General features: G+C 39.3%; 2 long non-coding RNA genes across 3 annotated transcripts in view; both read right to left on the bottom strand.

Annotated features, from left to right (window-relative positions):
- LOC147310881 (uncharacterized) overlaps positions 1 to 10,974 on the bottom strand; it is a 124,088-nt gene extending 113,114 nt beyond the window's left edge. Inside the window, exon 1 of the long non-coding RNA XR_015125493.1 lies at positions 10,869 to 10,974. This is a non-coding gene — a long non-coding RNA (uncharacterized LOC147310881). The remainder of the gene's footprint in view (positions 1 to 10,868) is intronic.
- A 2,380-nt stretch (positions 10,975 to 13,354) lies between these two features.
- The window catches only part of LOC147310880 (uncharacterized), a 43,802-nt gene continuing 37,296 nt past the window's right edge, over positions 13,355 to 19,860 (bottom strand). The window contains exons 1-3 of one of the 2 annotated variants that reach the window (XR_015125504.1): positions 16,459 to 18,071; positions 13,903 to 14,060; positions 13,355 to 13,773 (exon numbers count right to left, since the gene is read on the bottom strand). This is a non-coding gene — a long non-coding RNA (uncharacterized LOC147310880). Of the gene's footprint in view, positions 13,774 to 13,902; positions 18,072 to 19,860 lie in introns of those variants that run through there. The other variant, XR_015125503.1, reaches the window with a different exon arrangement.

The following is a 19,860-nucleotide window of genomic DNA, read 5'->3' as shown; positions in this document are numbered from 1 at the left end:
CAAGATATTTACAATAAGCAGACCTCAGTGCAAGAAAGAGTCTTTCAGACACGGAAAGAGCACAGAGGCCAACTTTGACATTAAAAGGTGTTCAAACAAGTACAAGATATTTACAATAAGCAGCCCTCAGTGCAAGAAAGAGTCTTTCCAACACTGATAAGCACAGAGGCCAACTTTGACATTAAAAGGTATAAAAACAAGTACAATATATTTACAATAAGCAGACCTCAGTGCAAGAAAGAGTCTTTCCAACACGGAAAAAGCACAGAGGCCAACTTTGACATTAAAAGGTGTTCAAACAAGTACAAGATATTTACAATAAGCAGCCCTCAGTGCAAGAAAGAGTCTTTCCAACACTGATAAGCACAGAGGCCAACTTTGACATTAAAAGGTGTTCAAACAAGTACAAGATATTTACAATAAGCAGCCCTCAGTGCAAGAAAGAGTCTTTCCAACACTGATAAGCACAGAGGCCAACTTTGACATTAAAAGGTGTAAAATCAAGTACAAGATATTTACAATAAGCAGCCCTCAGTGCAAGAAAGAGTCTTTCCAACACTGATAAGCACAGAGGCCAACTTTGACATTAAAAGGTGTAAAATCAAGTACAAGATATTTACAATAAGCAGACCTCAGTGCAAGAAAGAGTCTTTCCAACACTGAAAAAGCACAGAGGCCAACTTTAACATTAAAAGGTCTTCAAACAAGTACAAGACATTTACAATAAGCAGCCCTCAGTGCAAGAAAGAGTCTTTCTAACACTGCAGAAGCACAGAGGCCAACTTTGACATGAAAAGCTGTTCAAACAAGTACAAGATATTTACAATAAGCAGACCTCAGTGCAAGAAAGAGTCTTTCCAACACTGATAAGCACAGAGGCCAACTTTGACATTAAAAGGTGTTCAAACAAGTACAAGATATTCACAATAAGCAGACCTCAGTGCAAGAAAGTGTATTTCCAACACGGAAAAAGCAAAGAGGCCAACTTTAACATTAAAAGGTCTTCAAACAAGTACAAGATATTTACAATAAGCAGACCTCAGTGTAAGAAAGAGTCTTTCTAACACTGATAAGCACAGAGGCCAACTTTGACATTAAAAGGTGTTCAAACAAGTACAAGATATTCACAATAAGCAGACCTCAGTGCAAGAAAGAGTCTTTCCAACACGGAAAAATCAAAGAGGCCAACTTTAACATTAAAAGGTCTTCAAACAAGTACAAGATATTCACAATAAGCAGACCTCAGTGCAAGAAAGAGTCTTTCCAACACTGATAAGCACAGAGGCCAACTTTGACATTAAAAGGTGTTCAAACAAGTACAAGATATTTACAATAAGCAGACCTCAGTGCAAGAAAGAGTCTTTCCAACACGGAAAAAGCAAAGAGGCCAACTTTAACATTAAAAGGTCTTCAAACAAGTACAAGATATTTACAATAAGCAGACCTCAGTGCAAGAAAGAGTCTTTCTAACACTGCAGAAGCACAGAGGCCAACTTTGACATGAAAAGGTCTTCAAACAAGTACAAGATATTTACAATAAGCAGACCTCAGTGCAAGAAAGAGTCTTTCTAACACTGATAAGCACAGAGGCCAACTTTGACATTAAAAGGTGTTCAAACAAGTACAAGATATTTACAATAAGCAGACCTCAGTGCAAGAAAGAGTCTTTCCAACACGGAAAAAGCAAAGAGGCCAACTTTAACATTAAAAGGTCTTCAAACAAGTACAAGATATTTACAATAAGCAGCCCTCAGTGCAAGAAAGAGTCTTTCTAACACTGCAGAAGCACAGAGGCCAACTTTGACATGAAAAGGTCTTCAAACAAGTACAAGATATTTACAATAAGCAGCCCTCAGTGCAAGAAAGAGTCTTTCTAACACTGCAGAAGCACAGAGGCCAACTTTGACATGAAAAGGTCTTCAAACAAGTACAAGATATTTACAATAAGCAGACCTCAGTGCAAGAAAGAGTCTTTCCAACACGGAAAAAGCAAAGAGGCCAACTTTAACATTAAAAGGTCTTCAAACAAGTACAAGATATTTACAATAAGCAGCCCTCAGTGCAAGAAAGAGTCTTTCTAACACTGCAGAAGCACAGAGGCCAACTTTGACATGAAAAGGTGTTCAAACAAGTACAATATATTCACAATAAGCAGACCTCAGTGCAAGAAAGAGTCTTTCCAACACTGATAAGCACAGAGGCCAACTTTGACATTAAAAGGTATAAAAACAAGTACAAGATATTTACAATAAGCAGACCTCAGTGCAAGAAAGAGTCTTTCCAACACGGAAAAAGCAAAGAGGCCAACTTTAACATTAAAAGGTCTTCAAACAAGTACAAGATATTTACAATAAGCAGCCCTCAGTGCAAGAAAGAGTCTTTCTAACACTGCAGAAGCACAGAGGCCAACTTTGACATGAAAAGGTGTTCAAACAAGTACAATATATTCACAATAAGCAGACCTCAGTGCAAGAAAGAGTCTTTCCAACACTGATAAGCACAGAGGCCAACTTTGACATTAAAAGGTGTTCAAACAAGTACAAGATATTTACAATAAGCAGACCTCAGTGCAAGAAAGAGTCTTTCCAACACTGATAAGCACAGAGGCCAACTTTGACATGAAAAGGTGTAAAAATCAAGTACAAGATATTTACAATAAGCAGACCTCAGTGCAAGAAAGAGTCTTTCCAACACTGATAAGCACAGAGGCCAACTTTGACATTAAAAGGTGTTCAAACAAGTACAAGATATTTACAATAAGCAGACCTCAGTGCAAGAAAGAGTCTTTCCAACACTGATAAGCACAGAGGCCAACTTTGACATGAAAAGGTGTAAAAACAAGTACAAGATATTAACAATAAGCAGACCTCATTGCAAGAAAGAGTCTTTCCATCACTGATAAGCTCAGAGGCCAACATTGACATGAAAAGGTGTAAAAACAAGTACAAGATATTAACAATAAGCAGACCTCAGTGCAAGAAAGAGTCTTTCCAACACGGAAAAAGCAAAGAGGCCAACTTTAACATTAAAAGGTCTTCAAACAAGTACAAGATATTTACAATAAGCAGCCCTCAGTGCAAGAAAGAGTCTTTCTAACACTGCAGAAGCACAGAGGCCAACTTTGACATTAAAAGGTGTAAAAACAAGTACAATATATTCACAATAAGCAGACCTCAGTGCAAGAAAGAGTCTTTCTAACACTGATAAGCACAGAGGCCAACTTTGACATTAAAAGGTATAAAAACAAGTACAATATATTCACAATAAGCAGACCTCAGTGCAAGAAAGAGTCTTTCTAACACTGATAAGCACAGAGGCCAACTTTGACATTAAAAGGTATAAAAACAAGTACAATATATTCACAATAAGCAGACCTCAGTGCAAGAAAGAGTCTTTCTAACACTGATAAGCACAGAGGCCAACTTTGACATGAAAAGGTATAAAAACAAGTACAATATATTCACAATAAGCAGACCTCAGTGCAAGAAAGAGTCTTTCTAACACTGATAAGCACAGAGGCCAACTTTGACATGAAAAGGTATAAAAACAAGTACAATATATTCACAATAAGCAGACCTCAGTGCAAGAAAGAGTCTTTCCAACACTGATAAGCACAGAGGCCAACTTTGACATTAAAAGGTGTAAAAACAAGTACAAGATATTTACAATAAGCAGACCTCAGTGCAAGAAAGAGTCTTTCCAACACTGATAAGGTCAGAGGCCAACTTTGACATAAAAGGTGTAAAAACAAGTACAAGATATTTACAATAAGCAGACCTCAGTGCAAGAAAGAGCCTTTCCAACACTGATAAGCACAGAGGCCAACTTTGACATTAAAAGGTGTTCAAACAAGTACAAGATATTTACAATAAGCAGACCTCAGTGCAAGAAAGAGTCTTTCCAACACTGATAAGGTCAGAGGCCAACTTTGACATAAAAGGTGTAAAAACAAGTACAAGATATTTACAATAAGCAGACCTCAGTGCAAGAAAGAGCCTTTCCAACACTGATAAGCACAGAGGCCAACTTTGACATTAAAAGGTCTTCAAACAAGTACAAGATATTTACAATAAGCAGACCTCAGTGCAAGAAAGAGTCTTTCCAACACTGAAAAAGCACAGAGGCCAACTTTGACATGAAAAGGTGTAAAATCAAGTACAAGATATTTACAATAAGCAGACCTCGGTGCAAGAAAGAGTCTTTCCAACACGGAAAAAGCAAAGAGGCCAACTTTGACATTAAAAGGTCTTCAAACAAGTACAAGATATTTACAATAAGCAGACCTCGGTGCAAGAAAGAGTCTTTCCAACACTGATAAGCACAGAGGCCAACTTTGACATTAAAAGGTGTTCAAACAAGTACAAGATATTTACAATAAGCAGACCTCAGTGCAAGAAAGAGTCTTTCCAACACTGAAAAAGCACAGAGGCCAACTTTGACATGAAAAGGTGTTCAAATAAGTACAAGATATTTACAATAAGCAGACCTCAGTGCAAGAAAGAGTCTTTCCAACACTGAAAAAGCACAGAGGCCAACTTTGACATTAAAAGGTGTTCAAACAAGTACAAGATATTTACAATAAGCAGACCTCAGTGCAAGAAAGAGCCTTTCCAACACTGATAAACACAGAGGCCAACTTTGACATGAAAAGGTATAAAAACAAGTACAATATATTTACAATAAGCAGACCTCAGTGCAAGAAAGAGTCTTTCCAACACGGAAAAAGCAAAGAGGCCAACTTTGACATTAAAAGGTGTTCAAATAAGTACAAGATATTTACAATAAGCAGACCTCAGTGCAAGAAAGAGTCTTTCCAACACTGAAAAGCACAGAGGCCAACTTTGACATTAAAAGGTGTTCAAACAAGTACAAGATATTTACAATAAGCAGACCTCAGTGCAAGAAAGAGTCTTTCCAACACTGAAAAAGCACAGAGGCCAACTTTGACATTAAAAGGTGTAAAATCAAGTACAAGATATTTACAATAAGCAGACCTCAGTGCAAGAAAGAGTCTTTCCAACACGGAAAAAGCAAAGAGGCAAACTTTGACATGAAAAGGTGTTCAAACAAGTACAAGATATTTACAATAAGCAGACCTCAGTGCAAGAAAGAGTCTTTCTAACACTGAAAAAGCACAGAGGCCAACTTTGACATTAAAAGGTGTTCAAACAAGTACAAGATATTTACAATAAGCAGACCTCAGTGCAAGAAAGAGTCTTTCCAACACTGAAAAAGCACAGAGGCCAACTTTGACATTAAAAGTTGTTCAAACAAGTACAAGATATTTACAATAAGCAGACCTCAGTGCAAGAAAGAGTCTTTCCAACACTGACAAGCGCAGAGGCCAACTTTGACATGAAAAGGTGTTCAAACAAGTACAAGATATTTACAATAAGCAGACCTCAGTGCAAGAAAGAGTCTTTCCAACACTGATAAGCACAGAGGCCAACTTTGACATTAAAAGGTGTTCAAACAAGTACAAGATATTTACAATAAGCAGACCTCAGTGCAAGAAAGAGTCTTTCTAACACTGATAAGCACAGAGGCCAACTTTGACATTAAAAGGTGTTCAAACAAGTACAAGATATTTACAATAAGCAGACCTCAGTGCAAGAAAGAGTCTTTCCAACACTGATAAGCACAGAGGCCAACTTTGACATTAAAAGGTGTTCAAACAAGTACAAGATATTTACAATAAGCAGACCTCAGTGCAAGAAAGAGTCTTTCCAACACTGAAAAATCACAGAGACCAACTTTGACATTAAAAGGTGTAAAAACAAGTACAAGTGTTAACTCAAAATACACGACGTCGTACTCTCAGTCACAGCGCTTTATTTGTTCCGCCATTTTTCATACGGACAACAACAACAACCCTTCGCGGGCTACAGTACTCTCGCGATAAAATAGAAAATAACAAGTTAACAATCTCCCTCTTTCTTAAAATAAAATAAAATAAAAGTATAAACACACCCCTGTAAACATTTGTATACATATATGTATATATTTATATAAACAAAAAAAAATTTTCAAAAGTGCTTTGCTTTACTTAAAGCATACTATCATTGCACACAATAAACAATGGTACATTTGAATGCAAAGACAACTTTGTAAACAAAGGATTACAGTATCCAGAGTCCTTCATCTAGCGCCTTTAGAAGGGTTAAAGGTGAAACTCCCTTTTTTGTCAGACAATCAGCAAGTTGAGATTTTGAATCTGACCAACAAACCTGTCTGATTTTCTTGCCTTGTATGAGCTCTTTAATGCTGCTCATTTCTAGCCCCAGTCTCTTCTCTGTAACCTGCTTAGTAGACTTGAGTGCATCAAACAAGGAATGATTATCAGTCACACAGATCAAAGGAAGAGCGTTTAGACCAGTGTTACCAGTTGTAAGCTCAGAAAAAAGTGTTGCCAGGAAGACTGCACTGTCTATTCCATCTGACATGGCAAGAGTTTCTCCTGCCAGTGTACTTCTGACCACGCGCCTGATTTTTTTAGACTGCCAGAAGAGAGGACAAAACTTTCCTCCTTTACCCATAAGGACGATTAATGCCCCTCCTTGAGTACCGCCATCAGGAAGGTTGCCAAATGAAGCATCACTGATATGCCAGATCCTCACTGTTACCCAAGTGCTGAAACTTAAGAGTCCCTTTCTCTGCCTTAAGTTTACGGATTACTTTGTTCACTTCATGAATAGACTGTACAGTTGCATCTTTGATATTAGATCCAAGGCTACATGTGTCAAACATAACATCAGGCCTTGTTTGTTTGGCAACCCACAAAATCTGTCCTATTTTTGACCTGAGTTGCTCACGTTCTGTTTCACTTAAGGAAGCCTCCCTCTGTACAGCCCGTGCTGCTTGTAACTGAACCGGTTGTAGGTTGTCAATGTAAAGTTGTTGATGCACCTCTATTACATCATTAACTGTACAAATGTCCATACCAACATAAGAAAAGCTGTCATGTTCTTCACGGCCCACAAGGAAGGTAGATTTCAGTACAGGAATGATATGAGTTGCAAAGTGACTTGAACCAGCCCAAAGGAAATCATCAACGTGACATGCAAGCACTCCTGTAACCTCAGATTGTTCATTCTGCCAATAGAACACTGCAGGATCAACCTGTGATATTTTACCACCAGTTTTGAGCATAATGTCTTTGACCTTATTGTACCAATAAAGTGAACCATCTGCAAGTCCATAAACACACTTTTTCAGTTTCCATAGAACATTGTCCTTGCCAGCTTCAGGTGGGGGACGAAGATAGATGCCTCTTGACAGTTCCATTCCCTGCAAGAAGGCAGATTTAATGTCCATTGAATTTACTCTCCACTTGTTTTGACATATCACAGCTAGCACCAGTCTGAGGGACTCAGACGCACATGTTGGAGAGTCTTTCTGTAGTTCTTTAGTATTTACCTCTTCAAACCCCCGTGCCACAAGTCGAGCCTTTGGGACAACACCATTAGTAGTTTCTTTGAGTGTACAGACCCATCTAGTAGACAGACATTTTTGACCCAGGTCTTTCACTTCATCAAACACACCATTACTTTGCCAGCTCTCAATCTCCTGCTGCTTATCAGAATCAAAGGAAATATCTTTTGTTATGAGTACATCTGCATCTCTGTTTTCACCTTCACTACCATCATGCTCAAGATATTGCACATTGTACCAGTTTTTGTATTGCCCTTTTGCTTTTCCCGCTCTGCCTAGCACTCTGGCTGTGTGTTGAACACCGTTGTCTCTGTTGGTAAAAGCAATCAGCTGTCCTGATCTTAATTTTACATTTGCAGAGACGTGATCAGTGGGTGTAGAGGGCTCATTTGCAGTTTGTGTGACAGACATGTTTTCTGTAGTGTTGGTTTCTCTGTCAATAGTGATGTCTTCTTCCTCACTAATACTCTGTTCACCATCGGGTGTGTCAGTGTCATCATTTTCAACTGCGTCTTTGTTGTCATCATCAGTAGTACTGTGTGGTATTTGTTTATCTCCAGTCTGTGAATCCACTTTAGTCAATCTTGACTGGTGTACTCTTACAAGAGTCCCCCCATGTCTTACAAATACAACAGTTCCATCCTGCCCAATAACTACACCTGGACCCTTCCACTCTGTACAGTCGACTCGTTTGTAGTATACTTTATCTCCTGCCTCATATTTGTCATCTGTAGGCCTAAGTTGTTTGCGTAGTGCTCTCCTGATCCTTTCTGAACACTCTGCCTCAGTAAATGCTTTCCTGGAAGCATGTAATGCTGAGATATGTTCAGCTACTCTTGCACTTACAGTTGTGCCCTCTAAGGCAGGTGGCTTATCCATCAACACAGAAGGAAGGTTGGGGTTTTGGCCAAACACAAGTTGATGTGGACTATAACCATGTACATTAAGCATACTGTTTTTGGCCATAAGGGCCCAGTCTAGCGCAGTGTGCCAGTCACATCCACGTTCCTTTTTTACCTTCAGGAGGATTTCTGTAAGTGTCATGTTATGTCTCTCCAGTAGTCCGTTGCTCCAGGGACTATACCCCGCCGTTGTTTTTACCTCAATGTTGAAGTTTTCAGCCATGTCCCGAATGTCTGTGTTGTTGAACTCTCCGCCGTTGTCTGTGTAGAGCCGTCTGGGGGCACCGTGAATGCTTATCCAGGTGTGAATGAAGGAGTTGATGATCTCTGCAGCTTTCTTTGTCTTTACGATGCTGCCGGCACTGAAGCGTGTGAAGTGGTCGATGATGTGAAGGTACCACACATTGGGCTCCAGCTCATGTAGATCCATCGCTACTGTCTCATTATACTCAGAAGCCAGGGGTAGACCAACAGCAGGTCTCGGCTTGGTTTTGCAATATTTCTGACAAATGTCACAGTCATGAACTATCTCTTGTAGAATAACTGCACATTGTTTATCTGTATTGCCAGAGCTTTGGATGAGCCTCAATAACCTCTCTGCAGATGCATGACCAAACTGCTTATGAAGTTTCACAAGGACTTTCTGTTTCTCTTTTGTAGACATTTCAGCAGTTACCATGAGAACTTCATTTTCATTGCAACTTTCTGTAGTATTTTCATCTCTAATGTCCACGCAATAGTGTCCCGAACTAGTGAGCTCTAGAGGAACAGGCTGCTTGAACATGACAACACTGTCATTCTCCATGTCTAGAACAGTCCCTGCTTTCTTGAGAGACGTTTTGCTCAGTAGTAGTGGAATGTCAACAGGAACTACTTCACTTTCAATGTCACATTTTGTTTGTCCAATTTTGGCTGAAAGTTTCACTTTTCTGCTGGAATACACTACAATACCATCCCCAAAGCGAAATGGTCTGGAGCTGGGGGTTTCTGATTGCAACAGCTTGTTTACTTGGCCTTGGCTGAGGTCACGCATGTAACTATCTAGCCACTTCTGACCACAAACTGTACGTGTACATGCAGTATCAATAATGGTTGACCCCAGTGCCTCAGTCAGGAAAATTTCAGCGTCTGTCATTGAGGCTTTAGTGTACAAAGTAATGTTACACTCCTCCACTTTTTCATCCGGTTATAACGCTGTTCAAAGTCTATAATGTAGTCTGCCATGGACACGCTGTGGTTCTTTGCAATGGAGTCAAAACACGAGTAGGCTTCATAAGCGCGGTCTTTCTCTTCTCTCTGAAACACCGCGTCAAGTTTTGCAAGCAGTATTTCCATACCGTAATCTTTGTCCAAATCTTCTGCGGGTATCTCCATGGCCGTTTCTCTGGCTCTTCCCTCAAGGCCCAGCACCACCGCGAGTGCCTGTTTCTTTTTATCCAGCTCCGTAACTCGTCTCCAGATGTTGACTTCATTCTTCCAGCATTCGTATGGCCTGGCTTCATCAAGCTTTGGTGGTACTTTGTAATTGGAAACCATCCTCTGCTACCAATGTTAACTCAAAAGACACGACGTCGTACTCTCATTCACAGCGCTTTATTCATTCCGCCATTTTTCATACGGACAACAACAACAACCCTTCGCGGGCAACAGTACTCTCGCGATAAAACAGAAAATAACAAGTTAACACAATATATTTACAATAAGCAGACCTCAGTGCAAGAAAGAGTCTTTCCACCAATGAAAAAGCACAAAGGCCAACTTTGAAATTCAAAGGTGTAAAAACAAGTACAAGATATTTGCAATAAGCAGACCTCGGTTCAAGAAAGAGTCTTTCTAACACTGATAAGCACAGAGGCCAACTTTGACATGAAAAGGTGTAAAAACAAGTACAAGATATTTACAATAAGCAGACCTCAGTGCAAGAAAGAGTCTTTCCAACACTGAAAAAGCACAGAGGCCAACTTTGACATTAAAAGGTGTAAAAACAAGTACAAGATATTTACAATAAGCAGACCTCAGTGCAAGAAAGAGTCTTTCCAACACGGAAAAAGCACAGAGGCCAACTTTGACATTAAAAGGTCTTCAAACAAGTACAATATATTTACAATAAGCAGACCTCAGTGCAAGAAAGAGTCTTTCCAACACTGAAAAAGCACAAAGGCCAACTTTGACATGAAAAGGTGTTCAAACAAGTACAAGATATTTACAATAAGCAGACCTCAGTGCAAGAAAGTGTCTTTCCAACACTGATAAGCACAGAGGCCAACTTTGACATTAAAAGGTGTAAATACAAGTACAAGATATTTACAATAAGCAGACCTCAGTGCAAGAAAGAGTCTTTCCAACACTGAAAAAGCACAGAGGCCAACTTTGACATTAAAAGGTGTAAAAACAAGTACAAGATATTTACAATAAGCAGACCTCAGTGCAAGAAAGCAAGGTGGGGAGGGGGTACTCACCTTCCACTTCACTGACACGCATCAGCATCCAGTTCTTCATGAGAAGAGGGGGAGGATGAGAGGGCGATGTACTCACCTTTACTGACACGCACGGTATCAGTGTCCCACGCTTCATCAGAAGAGATGGCGCTCAGGAGACTGTCATCAAGGATCCTGATGACTTCAGAAAGGTCTCGTTCTTGGGACGTTCAACAATGTAGTCAAGACAGCCTGTAAGGAAACAAAGTTTAAAATAACAGTAGGAATGTAGTAAGCACCCAGTGCTAAAGCTACAGGCTACATTCATATCAGACTGAATGACACTTTACTTGTTCATGTGAGAAGAAAACAAGATTTCAACTATGTCCACAATCATTAAGTGAAGCATCCAAATCTCTGCCAAGGCAGCTCACTCTGTGCACACTACACTTTTAAGGTAACAGTATTGTATTTTGTATACATTCATTTTGTTTATTTGTTCTTTTTAAACCTTTATGCAAACACTACGTTGGACTAGGTCATGGATAATAGGTACTGATTTGTAAAGAACTGGACATGAATAGCATACTGCAGAAAATCCATAAATAATTTAGCAGCTCATTCTCATATTTTTTTTAATTCTTTCATTAACGATGTAAAATATAACGAAACATTTAATCTCCCCATGTACCAATTCCATGTCCTAAATATTGCTAATGCAAAAAAGGCAGTAGAACTCCACACACAATTTTAAAAATAAAACACATTTTTGTAACAGTTTGACTTTATGATTATTTTTGACTATGATTGATGTTTTAATATTCTTTTTTATATTATTTCATTTTATTTTATTTATCATCGCATATGTAGCTGGGAAAAAGTTATAGTTTATTCAAATGAAGCCTTTGAGAAGAAAATGATGTCAGGACCTACAGGGGACCTGGTGTGTTTACTCCTATATGTCCTAACATTGTGAGGAGATGCTGTTACCATAGAAACCGATATACACATATACATATGTATATTTGGGGAGGGGGGCATTTTACGAATTTTAAGCTAATTTTAACCATTTCATTGGAAAAAAGTGTCAAATTTGAAGGCTTCAAATCAAAGTAAAACCTTTTTTCACATTCATACACCAGTCGGTAATAAATTCTACACCTCTCCTGGAAAATTTAAAGCATAAAAGCGATTTGCCAGGAAAAGTCTTAGAACACACTTATTTTGATCACATTAAAACGTGATATTCACACTGGAACCTGTAAAATTACTATAGTCATCTAGTGATTCTTGAAATAATTGAAGAAATTTTGAAATGTACCTGGTGGCTGTCGACGAGTCGGGGTCCACGATCTTCAAGCTTTGCTGTTATGATGAAACACAAGTACAAAAGATCCAAAGATGCAGTAGTTGTTGTTGCTTTGTAGTAAAATCTGCTTTCTGTAGAAATATTCTCCAAAAGTTATCTTTCCACAAGCTGAGCTTGGAGCAGGTCAAGACAAATCCAAGAGCAAGTGTAAAGGAACAGCTGGAACCTTGCGCAGCATTCATATACCAACAGCCTGCATGGTTACGGTTGCTAACATGCGTGTGCACGTGATATAACTATATGAACTGAGCCCATCAGTGTAATTTACAGTAAAGTTATGGTCATTTATAGTTACTGCCTTTGTCACCCTTTATGTGGGATGTCTAATAACCATGTAGGTATATCCAGAAATAAACACAGATATTAGAAAGCAGTAAGTCAGTACCTGAGATGTTTGTTTCAGTGAATAACATTAGCATAGCTCATGCTAATATTATAGCTTCACATTTTTCTTTTCAAAGGTAACAAAAACTTTGCGTTCTCGCTACTTACCATGCTGTAATACAGGTATATGCTAGCAATGACAACATTTAACAGATGTTTTTTAAATGCTAGCCGTGCTAATTAATTAGCCTTAGGATCGCTTGAGGTCTTGTTTCCAGCTCTAGTTGTCATAAGGGAACTTAGGCCTGTGCGAGCCTTTGGCACGAAAATGAGTCTCGTAAAGCTCACTATTAAACTGACAAAAAGCCTTAGAACCTAGAAACTATTATTCTTACAACTGTGCTGTGTTTATGTTATAACATATAGCAAGAACCTATAACTATAATTGACATTTGACCTCACTGAATGATTATAGCAGCTGTGTGTTATGTCATGGCATGTTTTTAAAATGCCACCTGAAATTTAGGAGGGGGGTTCTTGAGAGTTTTGTACTTTCATCTGATAACACATACTGTTTATGTATATTTAACACAACAGGCAAGGGATTGTGGTATAATTAGAATTAACACAGATTGTGTAGTCTTTAAATAGACGAGCATTTTTAAAAGCACACATATTATTTGAACACTTCCGTAACTTATTTTTAGTTTTGCTGCACATAAGTTGAATGCAATTAAATCTCATTACCTTTTATTATCCTTGAACTTATTTCATTACACGTAATATAAACACTGCTTATTTAGAAAATAATAATTAAAACACTTCTTGTAATGCGTTAAAATCAGCCCAACTTTTATTTTCAAATTTAAAGCATTTCAGCCAACACACATATTTCCAATATTGTAGCTGGTGTTACTTAATAATTTATTATTTTATTTGTCACACACTTTAAAACTTTAATAACTTTTCAATGAAACAAAGTCTCAGATTTAATTATTCTGAAACTAAGTTTAAGCTTCCCATAACTTTTTATTGCAAGTTACATTACTAATATAATAAATATAAAATGTTTTTATTGTTCATCCACAAGTGCAGTCTCTGGCTCAAACAACACAGAAGCTTGGTATGTTCGTTTGTCAGTCGAGGCATTACTGCTTGAGTGCCTGTCATGAATTTAGCTCATCCAAATGCAATTGTCTGAAGAAAGTCTTTAACATTGTCCCAACTTCCCTTAAGTACAGTGGCAGTAGATGTGGGCTGGAGATACAATGACCTTGAACCTGCAGGTGACCACACCATCTGTGATGGAGGGCTCATCTCTCCTGGTGTCCTGCAAGGAAACAACAATATTCTTTAGAACACCAAGTTATATTTGATCTACTTATTTCACTTATCTGTGGCCGGGTTGTGGGGGCAGCAGCCTAAGCAGAGAACTCCAGACCTCCTTTTCCACACCCACCTCCTCCAGCTTATCTAGGGGAACTCCATCATGTCTTGGGTCTGATTCAGGGCCTCCTCCTGGTGGGAGCTCGTCCAGTACACCTCACCTGGGAGACGTCCAGGAGGAATCCTTGTCAGATGCCAGAACCACTTTAACCTGCTCCTTTTGATGTGGATCTTTGAAAAATACAGAAAAAACCCAATAATCATATGATTTCTGATGAGCATGCGCTTTGACAACAGTGGGAAGGAAAAACTCCATTTTAAAAGAAAGAATCCTCCAGTAGCACCAGGCTGAGGAAGGGACAGCCATCTGCCACAACCTGTTGGGATGAGCAGAGGAAGACAGGACAAAAGATAAAACTGAAGACTCTGCCTCCCATTCTACTTTTAACAGGGAGCCATAGTCTGTCCCCCAGTGCATGTAGCAGGCATGGAGGAAATCCAGGCCCCAGACACCCAGAGGCCCCCAGAATGTGAGAGCCCAAGGAGGACCATCGGAGTTGCAGCCATGCCACCCTCCTGGGAAGCGCTGAGGAGAGCCCCAGATTAGAGGTCACCCAGCAGCCACGGAGCAGAAGCCACAGGGGGTCCGTGATGTGGCTGTGGGCTCTGCCGGCAGACAGCTGTGGCAGAGTGACCTGAGCCACAGGCCCAGAGGCCAGAGGACTGAGAGCCCCCCACCCCCCGGAAGTGGCCTGACGGAGCCACGGGTGCCAGACCTCGCCAAGCAGTCACTGGGAGTGAGCCGGTACATACCTGAGCGCCCAGCCCCGGACACCAGAACCACCAACACACTGACGCCTGAGGGCATCAACTAACGGCAAGGAGTGTGGTGAATCGAGATAGGCCTCCATACCTTGGAGGGCCTGAGATGTTCCCAGAGACGTGGAGTGTAACCGACCTGACATACAGACACAGTCGAACAGGCGCACGCAGCCACCAACGGGCATTCCCACCCTCATGCACACATATTCATACTCCACAATCACCCAACGTGGAGACAGACACAAATGGACACTGTACACAGTCCTCTTTTAAGGAAGAAAAATCATTGCAGATTCATGCATTACTGACTTTGAAACAGTTACAACAACATATCTAATAAAATGGACATTCTCAGTCACCCACACATGAAGTCCTACCCCACCACCCTCGGGAAAAAACATACGTTACTTATGTTGTTTCTTTTTATGTGTTTTACAACTGTGAAAGATTCACTGACTCTTACTAAATGACCTCACACAGTGCCTAATTTCTAAAAAGGATTTCACACTAATAGAAACACATCGACGTCTCTTTTTCTCAGAGAGAAACATGTAAACCTGCACTCACACTGTATTCTTTTTGTTAAACTGTCACTGGCTCCTTCACTGGCCTCCTCATGTTTGGGTGACACTTAACAGCTAATTACTGAAATGTTCTCATTGCATGTTTGTATATCAACTAACGCACGGTTGGATCACCCAGAGAACTTTCTACTCACACGAAACATTTTTGCAAATGCATCCTGACGCTAATTTGACCTGCAGGCTTTCAATTGCTCCTCTGTTGTAAACCCCACAGTAGCTTTTTCAGGCCAAAAGAAGGTTTTGCACTAGCACAGAATCTGACCCTGAATATCACCATGATAGCTCTGACCACTTGATTTCTCGTTCTTAACTTTATCAAATGAAACACTCTGAAGATGACAGCTGAATTCCAATCAATTAAATTAACTCTGCATATTGTATTCCTGTCTTGGGATCAAAGTGCTGGAGAGGTGATCTGGTGAGTTCCTGCAGGACAACATGATGTGAAAAATTCTTGTTTGGTTTGAACAACAAAACTGATGAGTTGCTGACTGTGAGCTGCAGCTAGTGTAAATCATGCTTTTGATGGATATTTCTCACTGACACACTTTTTGACCTCCTCTAATAACAAATGTTACCTGAGTTCAGTGTGCACTGCTTTCGTGTCAAGCAGATATGTGTCATATGTCATATGTGTTCTTGATTGAACCTCCTGCTCTGGTTGTTTCATGCAGGCTATACTTATGTTCTTGATCAAAACCGACCTCAAAAATAAATGATGTTTATCTTAAGATAGACACTCAGTGATGCTGCAATAGCAGGAACTGACCTACAAACCCTCATCCTGCCCTGCACCAGTGGTCACAGTGGGAGATTGAAGTAGTTTAAGCAGTTTTGTCCTGTTGAAATCATCTTTAGTGAGCCCCTCTGATAAATATTTAGACTTTCACACATTTCAGGTTGTAGGAGTGGGCTGATTAAAGTGTCTACTTTCTTCACTTTACAAGCAGCTTAAATATTGTACAAGGACATTGCTCAAAATTTTATAACACATCTGTTCTGCTATCCCTCCTGTCAGCTAAGCACAGAAAGCTGAGGCTACAGTTCATATGGGTTTGGAAAATTGGGAAACAATGCTGAGTCTCAATTTCAATCTTGTTGTAACACAGATTATATTTTTCATGAATAGAGTCAGCCAGGACACAGCCTTCCCCTGCACCCATACCTACTCCTAATACCTAATACACAGAAGAGTAAACACAGTCAGTAAGCTTGTCACTTACGGAACTCATCAGGAATCAGAAGACTGCAAATCCTGTAAAAGAGTTAGAGATGCAGCGTTAAGAGCATATGAGCTGGCATTATGGTTAGTTTATTGAAATTTAATTTTACACTTTTTTATTTAACAAGCAGACCTCAGTGCAAGAAAGAGTCTTTCCAACACTGATAAGCACAGAGGCCAACTTTGACATTAAAAGGTGTTCAAACAAGTACAAGATATTTACAATAAGCAGCCCTCAGTGCAAGAAAGAGTCTTTCCAACACTGAAAAAGCACAGAGGCCAACTTTAACATTAAAAGGTCTTCAAACAAGTACAAGATATTTACAATAAGCAGCCCTCAGTGCAAGAAAGAGTCTTTCCAACACTGAAAAAGCACAGAGGCCAACTTTGACATGAAAAGGTGTAAAAACAAGTACAAGATATTTACAATAAGCAGACCTCAGTACAAGAAAGAGTCTTTCCAACACTGAAAAAGCACAGAGGCCAACTTTGACATGAAAAGGTGTAAAAACAAGTACAAGATATTTACAATAAGCAGACCTCAGTGCAAGAAAGAGTCTTTCCAACACTGAAAAAGCACAGAGGCCAACTTTGACATGAAAAGGTGTAAAAACAAGTACAAGATATTTACAATAAGCAGACCTCAGTACAAGAAAGAGTCTTTCCAACACTGAAAAAGCACAGAGGCCAACTTTGACATTAAAAGGTGCTCAAACAAGTACAAGATATTTACAATAAGCAGACCTCAGTACAAGAAAGAGTCTTTCCAACACTGAAAAAGCACAGAGGCCAACTTTGACATGAAAAGGTGTAAAAACAAGTACAAGATATTTACAATAAGCAGACCTCAGTGCAAGAAAGAGTCTTTCCAACACTGAAAAAGCACAGAGGCCAACTTTGACATTAAAAGGTGTTCAAACAAGTACAAGATATTTACAATAAGCAGACCTCAGTGCAAAAACGTGTCTTTCCAACACTGACAAGCACAGAGGCCAACTTTGACATTAAAAGGTGTTCAAACAAGTAGAAGATATTTACAATAAGCAGACCTCAGTGCAAGAAAGAGTCTTTCCAACACTGAAAAAGCACAGAGGCCAACTTTGACATGAAAAGGTGTTCAAACAAGTATAAGATATTTACAATAAGCAGACCTCAGTGCAAGAAAGAGCCTTTCCAACACGGAAAAAGCACAGAGGCCAACTTTGACATTAAAAGGTATAAAAACAAGTACAATATATTAACAATAAGCAGACCTCAGTGCAAAAAAGAGTCTTTCTAACACTGATAAGCACAGAGGCCAACTTTGACATTAAAAGGTGTTCAAACAAGTACAAGATATTTACAATAAGCAGACCTCAGTGCAAGAAAGAGTCTTTCCAACACTGAAAAGCACAGAGGCCAACTTTGACATGAAAAGGTGTAAAAACAAGTACAAGATATTTACAATAAGCAGACCTCAGTGCAAGAAAGAGTCTTTCTAACACTGAAAAAGCACAGAGGCCAACTTTGACATGAAGAGGTGTTCAAACAAGTACAAGATATTTACAATAAGCAGACCTCAGTGCAAGAAAGAGTCTTTCCAACACGGAAAAAGCAAAGAGGCCAACTTTAACATTAAAAGGTGTTCAAACAAGTACAAGATATTTACAATAAGCAGCCCTCAGTGCAAGAAAGAGTCTTTCTAACACTGCAGAAGCACAGAGGCCAACTTTGACATTAAAAGGTATAAAAACAAGTACAATATATTCACAATAAGCAGACCTCAGTGCAAGAAAGAGTCTTTCTAACACTGATAAGCACAGAGGCCAACTTTGACATTAAAAGGTGTTCAAACAAGTACAAGATATTTACAATAAGCAGACCTCAGTGCAAGAAAGAGTCTTTCCAACACTGATAAGCACAGAGGCCAACTTTGACATTAAAAGGTGTAAAAATCAAGTACAAGATATTTACAATAAGCAGACCTCAGTGCAAGAAAGAGTCTTTCCATCACTGATAAGCTCAGAGGCCAACTTTGACATGAAAAGGTGTTCAAACAAGTACAAGATATTTACAATAAGCAGACCTCAGTGCAAGAAAGAGTCTTTCCAACACGGAAAAAGCAAAGAGGCCAACTTTAACATTAAAAGGTCTTCAAACAAGTACAAGATATTTACAATAAGCAGACCTCAGTGCAAGAAAGAGTCTTTCTAACACTGCAGAAGCACAGAGGCCAACTTTGACATGAAAAGGTCTTCAAACAAGTACAAGATATTTACAATAAGCAGACCTCAGTGCAAGAAAGAGTCTTTCTAACACTGATAAGCACAGAGGCCAACTTTGACATTAAAAGGTGTTCAAACAAGTACAAGATATTTACAATAAGCAGACCTCAGTGCAAGAAAGAGTCTTTCCAACACGGAAAAAGCAAAGAGGCCAACTTTAACATTAAAAGGTCTTCAAACAAGTACAAGATATTTACAATAAGCAGCCCTCAGTGCAAGAAAGAGTCTTTCTAACACTGCAGAAGCACAGAGGCCAACTTTGACATGAAAAGGTCTTCAAACAAGTACAAGATATTTACAATAAGCAGCCCTCAGTGCAAGAAAGAGTCTTTCTAACACTGCAGAAGCACAGAGGCCAACTTTGACATGAAAAGGTCTTCAAACAAGTACAAGATATTTACAATAAGCAGACCTCAGTGCAAGAAAGAGTCTTTCCAACACGGAAAAAGCAAAGAGGCCAACTTTAACATTAAAAGGTCTTCAAACAAGTACAAGATATTTACAATAAGCAGCCCTCAGTGCAAGAAAGAGTCTTTCTAACACTGCAGAAGCACAGAGGCCAACTTTGACATGAAAAGGTGTTCAAACAAGTACAATATATTCACAATAAGCAGACCTCAGTGCAAGAAAGAGTCTTTCCAACACTGATAAGCACAGAGGCCAACTTTGACATGAAAAGGTGTAAAAATCAAGTACAAGATATTTACAATAAGCAGACCTCAGTGCAAGAAAGAGTCTTTCCAACACGGAAAAAGCAAAGAGGCCAACTTTAACATTAAAAGGTCTTCAAACAAGTACAAGATATTTACAATAAGCAGCCCTCAGTGCAAGAAAGAGTCTTTCTAACACTGCAGAAGCACAGAGGCCAACTTTGACATTAAAAGGTGTTCAAACAAGTACAAGATATTTACAATAAGCAGACCTCAGTGCAAGAAAGAGTCTTTCCAACACTGATAAGCACAGAGGCCAACTTTGACATGAAAAGGTATAAAAACAAGTACAATATATTCACAATAAGCAGACCTCAGTGCAAGAAAGAGTCTTTCTAACACTGATAAGCACAGAGGCCAACTTTGACATTAAAAGGTGTTCAAACAAGTACAAGATATTTACAATAAGCAGACCTCAGTGCAAGAAAG

This window comes from Aulonocara sp. 'chitande type north' Nkhata Bay, linkage group LG16 (assembly GCF_057382095.1).
Source record: "Aulonocara sp. 'chitande type north' Nkhata Bay isolate Kocher_YH1m ecotype deep benthic linkage group LG16, A_spYH_male_GT1.1, whole genome shotgun sequence".
Taxonomy (NCBI): Eukaryota; Metazoa; Chordata; class Actinopteri; order Cichliformes; family Cichlidae; genus Aulonocara; species Aulonocara sp. 'chitande type north' Nkhata Bay.
The sequence above is the reverse complement of the archived record's forward strand: the minus strand, read 5'-3'. Positions and strand labels throughout refer to the sequence as shown.